Source organism: Silene latifolia, unplaced genomic scaffold, assembly GCF_048544455.1.
Source record: "Silene latifolia isolate original U9 population unplaced genomic scaffold, ASM4854445v1 scaffold_187, whole genome shotgun sequence".
Classification (NCBI taxonomy): Eukaryota; Viridiplantae; Streptophyta; class Magnoliopsida; order Caryophyllales; family Caryophyllaceae; genus Silene; species Silene latifolia.
The window spans coordinates 16,658-24,965 of record NW_027413154.1 but is presented as its reverse complement, the minus strand read 5'-3'; the positions used below and the strand labels follow the sequence as shown (position 1 = coordinate 24,965).

General features: G+C 41.8%; 1 long non-coding RNA gene across 1 annotated transcript; it reads right to left on the bottom strand.

Annotated features, from left to right (window-relative positions):
* Positions 1 to 7,245: 7,245 nt before the first annotated feature.
* Positions 7,246 to 8,003, bottom strand: LOC141638141 (uncharacterized). Its single transcript, XR_012542022.1, has 2 exons — positions 7,912 to 8,003; positions 7,246 to 7,449 (listed from the first exon to the last, which is right to left on the bottom strand). It is a non-coding gene; the product is annotated as an uncharacterized LOC141638141 (long non-coding RNA).
* Between the last annotated feature and the right edge of the window lie 305 nt (positions 8,004 to 8,308).

The window sequence follows — 8,308 nt, the reverse complement described above, 5'->3', positions numbered from 1 at the left end:
GTATTATTTAGCATATGAATGGGTCATAAAACAGTAAAACATGGATGAGACTGAATTAGACGGATTAATTACATGAAGGGACGATGTTAATGAATGATTAATTAGTGACATCGGTGAATAGAGCAAACTAAACATGATGAATTAATAATGAACATGGATGCAAATATATCAATGACGAATCTCAGAAACCCAATATGAACAGATTGAACTTCTAAAATCCGGGTTCGAATATTAATGACGAAAACCCGTAAATATTGATTATTTAGGATTTAAGTCGGAACAATGATGAATTAAACATGTAGATTATGATGATGAATTATGATACATATGAAATTATATGCTAATATGATGAATGAACAGACGAACAAAAGAAAATAAACAATTTTGTCACGAATTACAGAGGACGGAGGAAGAAGAAAAGAAGCAGAGAGCAGGCAGCCCTCACGAAGAGGCGCAGCAGGTGCCGCGCTCCTTCGAAGAGGCGCAGCAGTTGCTGCGTCTTTTCTCTCCGTCTGTCCACTAGAAATCCGCAAAAACAGGTTTTAAAGCACGGTTTTAGAAATCGATTTTAATGGTATTTTCGACATGAATCTTACAATTGTTATACGATAAACAAAATACAATAAATAAAGAGAATTAATACACCCTCAGACTTACATGTTGACGGAACGAGAAGAACTAAGAAGATCGATTAGTGATGCTCGACGCGAATGCAAGTAAAGAATGCCCTCGTGAGAGGAAAACGATTTAACAAGTTGATTAATTAGATTGATTGAGTGTAGTGGTCAAATTGGTCGGTCATGCAACGGAGAGGCTGGTACCCGGAAAGATCCGAGCTTACGTGGTCGAAGGTTCAAGCACGTAGGCGCCAATTAGTAAGAACAAAGTCTAGAATGCAAAGGGAGAAGAGAAGGGCGGACACTCGCGTGAGAAATATGAGGAACGAAAGCTCCTATTTATACTAATCACACGGAGGAATAGGGTTTCGGAGACTCTTTGGAAGTGAATCTCGGAAAGATATAAAAAAGATACGTAAATCATGCAAAGAAGGGCCTGGGAAGAGGCGCAGCAGCCACTGCGTCTCTTGGAAGAGGCGCAGCACCTGCTGCGTCTATTCCCAGGAGGTTTCCTCCTGTTTAAGAAAGATTTCCGTGTTTTAGTTATGGTAGGACGGATTTAATTCGATTATCTTTTGAATATTATGTAAATATGACGGGATATTATTTGCCAAAAGATAAAATTTGAGAAATATGGAATAGAATTATCCGGAACATTCCAGAACATTCTGACTCGGGATTTAACAGTTATCAGAAAATGGAGACGGTTTTTGACCCGGACTCCGAATGTACTCTAATTACTGCCAAAACGACCGTATCGGCACGTAGATGACAACTAAGAGGTTGACATTAATTTTTGAGCAATCACTGGACGATAATCTTACGAACTGTCACTAATCGTTCCGCGAATCAAACATGCGGCCCAATCATCACCGGGTGGTTTGCGAGGGGTGCAGAAACGAGGTGTCTACACTGCTGCGCCTCTTCGTGAGGCTGCCGCAGTTCCTGCTTCCTTTCTTCTTCCTTCGTCCTCTGTTAATCCGTTGTTTTTATTTGTTTTCGTTTGTTTTCTTCAATCTTTGATGTAATAGCATAATAATTTCACATGTATTATTAATCATCATTAACGCATATTTATCATCTTTTAAATCCCGACTTAAATCCCTTATAATTCATATTTGCGGGTTTTCGTCATTAAAATCAAATTCGGTTTTTAGAGATTCGATTCATCAATATTGAGTCTCTGGAATTCGATCTTTGATATATTCCCATCTGTTATTTATCGTTGCCATCATTAATTCGTGTTTAACCTAATTAATTTGTTTGTATCATTAATTCGTTAATTAACCTTTTAATCTTGTAATTAATTCGTATTAATTAGCTTTCATCCATGTTTATTGCTTTTATGACCTTCAATCACATGTAAATAACCTGTTAATCACTTCCATCCAAGTAAATATATCATAATCAATCATTAAATTCACCAATTAATATTAACGACATGCAATCCCGGCTTCACAGCCAGAACTCACCCTTGGAACAGACGCAAAGAATCAAGCTTTCTCTTCCAAAGGGCGATCTCTTTGCGCTGTTCCAGGTTGAATTCTGTCTCTGAACTTCCGTTCTGCCTTGACTTAGTTTAATTAGCTTACGTATAATTAACTATTAACCGTATTATCACCTACTGATTTGTTCGTTAATTCATTCTTTTATTCTTTTTCTCAAATTATCCGTTTTAAAGGTATTTTCGACATAAATAAATGAACCCAATGTAATTATTGTAATTTTCATTATTGTAATTTTCATTATTATATCTATCATATTTCTTGTATCATTTGTATGTTTTCACATGTAATTGAGCATTAAATCCTACTTCGACATTTATTGTATGATAAATTACATGTCTCATCGACTTAGTCTAATCTTCACATGCTAGGATTAAAACTTGGATGTTGCATTGCATGCATATAATCGACGATATATCGAGTACATATGATGTCCCTAATCATTAGTAAAGGTCGCTATCGAGGCGGGCGGGATTAGGTGTTCGATCAAAAGAGCTTCCTAATACGTACCCTCACCCCTTACTCCAGATCTCTGTGAACATCCGTGTTCATTGGCATCCACGAGAGTCATTCTAGACATAGAATGCTAAGGGTAATGATTCGTTAGTGTTCATGTCACTACTTTGTGTCTTGACATGACACGAGGTATTCGAACGGTTTCCAATTTTCCACAATAAATTGGTGGCGACTCCACAAAATGCAAACGCTTGTTCTTCCCAAGCGCCCCGTGGCCCATGTCCACGCTTTGGCGACTCACTGGGGATAATACACTTACGTGTAGCCAAAAGGGTGAAACTTGAACAAGGTTAGGGAATAGTTTGTACAAGACAATTGTCGGTTTTCATAACTCGGTCTTCCTAGACCGTTTTATTCGGCCTTCCTAGGCCCAACCCAACCCATTCGACCAATCGTCCCGTCTAAACGGTCGTAATTCTTATTTGGGCCTAAGGATGGATAGCGATTGACGTCATCCATACCATGATGCTTACTCTTGTTTGTATCAAGGACCTTCACTACTTGAGGAAATGGACTAGGAATCGGCCTTACTCTTTTTTGGTACGAGCCTTTCCACAGACTTCGGGTTTGATTGTTCGGTATGGCAACCCACCCTTTAAACCAAAACCCTTTTAAATGCACTCAGCATCCCGTTATAATGCTTGTATAAATGTTTGTAACTTACGTGATCACCGTTTCTAAACGAAACCATGACGATTTTTGTAAAATCAAATCCCTTTTTAACATGAAAATTTCGAAAAGGCCATTGATTAGCGCAAAACCGAGTCAAAACTCCGTCCATTTGTCGAGTCAAAATTTCGGGCCCAAGCCCATTCCAAAACCTCACTTCGAGTCCACTCCTACAACTACACTATAGTTGACTAGGACCAACATTTTTCAAATCTTGTCTTTTCTTCAAAGCTCACTCAACACAAGTGGCACACACCCACTTCACAAGTCAAAACATTTCTTTCTTAGTAAGTGTGTTAGAGTGGTCGATCGTGTTTTGATTCGTCATCGATCTCTTATCCAGTTTCCAAGATGCCTGAAACAAGTGACGTGAACTTCAATCAACTTCAAGATGGTAATGATCGAATCCTAGCCGCGTTAGCTCAAATCCAAGTTACTCAAGACCAAGTGCATGACCGCCTTGACACCATCGAGGGCCGAATGTATACCCTAGAAACGAGGTTGCCCCCTCGGGAAAGTGAAGTCGTTGATGACTTCGTGAATGACTTCAGGGATGAAAACCCTCCCATGGGAATGACTGCAACTGAGAAAAGACTCCAATACTTAGAGGAGCAATTGATGTACCTTAAAGGGGATGACATTTATAGGGAGAATAATCGCAAGTATGAGGCCGTAAATTCCAAATTGCCAACCAACTTCAACATGACGGATATTCCTAAATTCAAGGGACGCGAGAACCCTTTGAACCACATCCGTGCCTTTAAGGATTACATGTCTATCAAAGGCATCAAACCCGAGATGTTCTCGAGGATCTTTCCTTCATCTCTTGACACCATCCCAAAATAATGGTTCTACTCTTTAGAGCACAAGAAGATCGCTACTTGGGAAGATGCCGCGATCGAGTTTTCTAAGCAATACGCGGATAATGCTGAGATCCAAGTTAACATGCGCACTCTGGAGGTTCTTACCCAAAATGACAAAGAAGGTTTCACCGACTTCCTAAGTAATTGGAGGAAGACTAGTACCCAACTAGTTGAACGCCCAGATGAGGCTACCCTTGTAGAGAAGTTCGTGGAAAATCTAAAACCCATTTATGCCAACCATTTTAGATATCAAAACATCAAAAGTTTCAAGGACTTAACCGTACTAGGAACAAGGATTGAAGATGACATCCGTAAAGGGCTCTTGTCCAAAACGGTAGGTCGAGGATATCAAGGCTCAACAAGTCGTTCATACGGCTCCACTAGCAAGACCGGTGAAGTTAACCTTCTCGAGCCATCCAAGAAGAGTACCCCACCGAGGAAATTTACGAACCTTGGGGACACTTACTCCAACGCTCTAAAGAGGTTAATGAAGCAAGGCAAACTACAACCCATAGGACCTACTCCTGAACCCGAAAAGAAATCCAAGTTCTGGGATGAGAACTCGTACTGTGAATACCATAGGGGTAAGGGGCATGACACAGAAAAATGCTACAAATTGAAAAATGTGCTTCAAGACATGATCGAGGATGGTCGACTACCAATACCGCCGGGAGGTAAACCCAACAACACTCAGAACCCTCTTGGGATTCTAGTGATCACAAGTGAAGAATCTACCTTAGATTGTTCACACCTCATTTCTCCAACTGAAGATGAGATCCACGCGATCGAGAATGAAGGGTTCTACTCTACCATCTCCCCTACCATTTCCAACTTCATCACATGGGCGAGGAGCGTGGATAGGCAAGTTTGGGAATTGGAAACAACCTTACGTGACCCCAATACGACACCTAAAGAACATGTGCCACTAACTTTCTCTCAAAATGCTACTATGCAAGAAGTAGTCACCGTGGTTGATAAACTAGTCGACCAAGTCACACAATTAGAGGACGAGATCATGAGAATGAGGGAATTAGCCACAATCAATGGAGTATGGGCCGATAATGATGAAGACGAGTACCTCATTGAAAACTCCCTAGTCAAGGAGATAGTCTAAAATGGAGAACACCAAGATGTGGACCACCTAACTCGTTCGGGGCGTCCATATCAAAGCACTACTCAAAACGGTCCAACCAACGTTGTCACACCAAATGATAACGAAGATGACTCCACCGATCATTTACTCAAGCAATTACAGAAGACAAAGGCTGATCTTTCAGTCTGGCAACTAGTAGCAAGCTCATTCCCACATCGCCAAGCTTTACTGCAAGCTTTGGCCAAGCTAAATGTAGCACATAATTCCACACCCGACGATGTAGTCAACTTGGTCTTCCAAGAATCACCAAAGTTAAGTAATCCTATTACTTTCTCAGACGAAGATTTGCCACCCTTTGGCGCTAGTCATAACTTAGCTCTCTACATCACTGTCGTTTGCTTAAAGAAGAATCTGCCAATGACCTTGGTGGATGATGGCTCTGCAGTCAACGTCATACCCCTCAAAACAGCATACAAATTAGGCATGAAAGAGTCGGATTGGACCCCTACCAATCAAGGTGTCCGCGAAGAAACACCTTCGCGCCCTACAAGGAAGGCAACTCAAAGAGGATACCACTTGGACTAGGGTACAAACCTACTAAAGAGGAAGTTCTCGAAATGCTCGCTCAAGTTCAAAGCCGTAAGCACGTAGGAGTCCAAATGCGATCATATTTCCCTACACTAAATGGATACTTTGTTAGGGAAGGAAGTCAAGAACTCTTTCACGGATTTCCCGAGCCTTGGCACTATCTCGGAAGGAAGCTAGCCGGAATCGAGATCTTTCACGATTGCTACTTCATTCCTCCAGAAACAGCTCCTACCGTCAAAGCCCGTCAAGCACCTTGCTTAAACAAACAAGCTGTTAGTCTACTATTTGGAGAAGATCGATTTGTTAAAGCCGCGCACGATGAGATCATTACCATGATACTTCAAGATGATCACTTCAACCCTACCTGTAACACCCCGGCCCAAACCGGGTCGGGAGCGGTTACTTATGATAGCTCACCAGGCTGTGTACATGGCCCACAGATCAACACGGGTCCTTTATAGCGCATTTTCTCCTCACTCATGCGCATCCCGGAAACCTTCCCAGGAGGTCACCTATCCTAAGACTACTCCCAGCCAAGCACGCTTAACTTTGGAGTTCTTTCACATGGATGACCATAAAAGAAAGTGCACTTTGTTGATATGAGTAGTACTTCCAATCCCTTTAAGCACTAGTCATTTAAGCCTATCACTGGACCTCTTCAATTACCGTGGGGTGTTACACTACCGCTTTAATCACAGAAACTAACGCGAACCAGCAGAAAGGATGGAGAAAATCAATCAAGTGGACCAACAATCAAGGAAGACTCTTCAAACTCACCACTGGAGAAGGAGAGATGTTCAAAGGAGAACCAGAAGACGATGAATTCGAGTCAGAGTCAGAGTCGGAGTCAGAGTCGAAGTCTAGAGAATTCACTAAGGAGTCTCCTCCTGTCGTCATCCCCATTCCCTTTGTCTCTCTTAGCTTAGCTTCAAATAACAACAGTAGTTCGGGAAATGTCCCAACAACTGTCCCTTTACCGCCACTGACCACGGATCAGATGGCTTCTTTGTTTCAACTTTTCTCAAACTTTAATATGAATAAATCAGGTTCTGCTTACTCTTTGTGTTATCTTGAGTGCAATTCTGTTTACGATGATACTGAGGATGACCCAAACCCAGACTCAATTGAGATACCTCCCTACATAGCCAAAGAAATACTACAGGAGGGGGAAGGGGGACCCGTAATAGAGAACACTGAACCCATCAAAGTAGGAACCGAACTAGAACCCCAAGAACTTAGGATAGGGACTACCTAGAGCCCTACCGAAAGGGCCAGTTTCATAGACCTCCTACACGAGTTCAAAGATGTAACACCCCCATACTCCAAGTGCCTTACCAGAACCACTCAGGTATGAAGACATCACCATCTCGGTCGCCCGAGGTATGATAATCAAATAGACAAAACGGAAACAACATTTATTATAAATAGTTTAATGATAAATACAATCCTCGAAACCAAACTGAAAGTACAATACATTATTCCAAACTATCTGTTCTCAACTGAAATGTAAATAAAAGCTAAACTACAGCGGAAGACTCTATCGTCATGTCGTGGCCATCCCAGCTATCCCCGTACTCATCTCTATACCTGCTCAATATCTGCTCACCATCCCCGAATGGATCACCGCAGGTTTTACAAAACAACACCGGGGTCAGTACTAATCACACAATCAATATAGACAACAATAATAAGACAAACAGACAGCTGAACTGCCACACACACACACACACCACCAACTCCCATCATCTCAATACTCGATCGTCCACCGGACCACACCGCGCTGGGGACCGCAGCCGTTCCCACCTAAGCCCCGCTCATCGTACGAGCGATAACCCTGTCCATTAATGTGCACATCCCCTTTCGTGGCGGGTTCCACGAAGGGCGAAACTAGGGCGTGAGATCACTCCCGCAAGTGACCCCACTCAGCCGAGAACGCATCTCGAGAGCCATAGACAACCAAACACAATCACAATCACAAACACAATCATCATATCAAACAACTAGCTACAGCACATCACCAATATCCCATTATGGGACTAATACTGAGTAGGAAATCCTACCTGGAAAGCACAACACGCAGACGGTATCTACAGCTGTATCAAAACGGCTCCTCTACGAATTCTCCTCCTACCATACAACACATAGATGCTACCATTCAATTACTACTCATAAAAACCCCCAATTCCTAAATTAGGGTTTCATCAATCTTAACAAAACATAATATAAATTATATTAAAAGCTTACCCTCGACGCAAGGAATCCAACGACGCGAACTACGATACAAACTGACCGTCTGAACTCCGGGAATTGTCAAGAACGCGATTAGGAAGAAGACTAGTTGCTTTCTCTCTTAAACAGGTTTTAGGTTTTGTAAAAAGTGATTTAGAATAAAGACGAATATGTTTAAATACCTTAATCGCGTAATAAACAAAACCCGAGAAAAACCCCCGATAAACC